The following is a 1008-nucleotide window of genomic DNA, read 5'->3' as shown; positions in this document are numbered from 1 at the left end:
AATGTCTCCAAGCTTATAGACTTTAGAATCTTAGTCTTATAGATAATTGCTTACATGGCCGAACCTTTTATAGGTAATAGCTTACTTTGCCGAACCTTTATAGGTAATGGAACATGTGCGGCCAAGCCTGCACTATGCGGCCAAGTCACGACCAAGTCACGGCCGAGCCGTTTATTCTCATGGTTTCTTTAGCTGGGTAATGGCCTCTTTGGTTTGGCCGTTTAATTAAAAGCAAATCACAAAATCATAGACTTAAAATAAAATTATCATGTCGAGATCTTTCTTTAGTCAATGTATAAGTCGGCCTCATAATCTATATTTTCCCAGGCGGCTTTCTTGGATTCTTCCTTATCATTTCTAGCCTCATTGGCTTCAGGAAGTCTCATCTCACTATTTCGTTGCTCAATGTATCTTTTCTGAAGTTTCTCAAATCGACTAATAGTATTTTTAAGTCTCTGCTCTCTTTGCTTGATTGAAGGTATGACAATAGGTCATTATAGGTTGTGAAACCCTTAGCCTTATGTGATAACAGTACATCCTTTGGATGGAATGTGGAGTATGTTTTATATAATAAATCATCGTCTGTTACCACTTCACCACATAGGTCAAGACTATGGGCGATTTTCATTAGAGCAGAATTATATTCTTCGAAGGATTCAAAATCCTGGAACCTGAGAAGCTTCCATTCATTCATGGTCTTTCTCCAAAATATCATTGAGTATCTGGATTCTAGTCTTGTCCAAAGTTCACAAGGATCCTCTATATTTTCATACTGATTTCTCAGTTCCTCAGTGAGATGGTAGCGCATAATTGTTATGGCTTTATGCTTTTCACTTTCAATTGCATTATTGCCTTCAATGATACATCTCCTGAGTCCCCTAGACTTCAGGGCAATTGAAGTGTTCATTTCCCATTCTTGACAATTATCTCCAGAGAGATTTAAGGCAGCATAATCCGAAGGTTCAAATCTCGACATCTGAAATCATTTAATCAATTTATGATTTAGAA

The sequence above is a fragment of the Brassica oleracea genome, chromosome C4, assembly GCF_000695525.1.
Source record: "Brassica oleracea var. oleracea cultivar TO1000 chromosome C4, BOL, whole genome shotgun sequence".
Lineage (NCBI taxonomy): Eukaryota > Viridiplantae > Streptophyta > Magnoliopsida > Brassicales > Brassicaceae > Brassica > Brassica oleracea.
Note: the sequence above shows the minus strand (reverse complement) of the source record.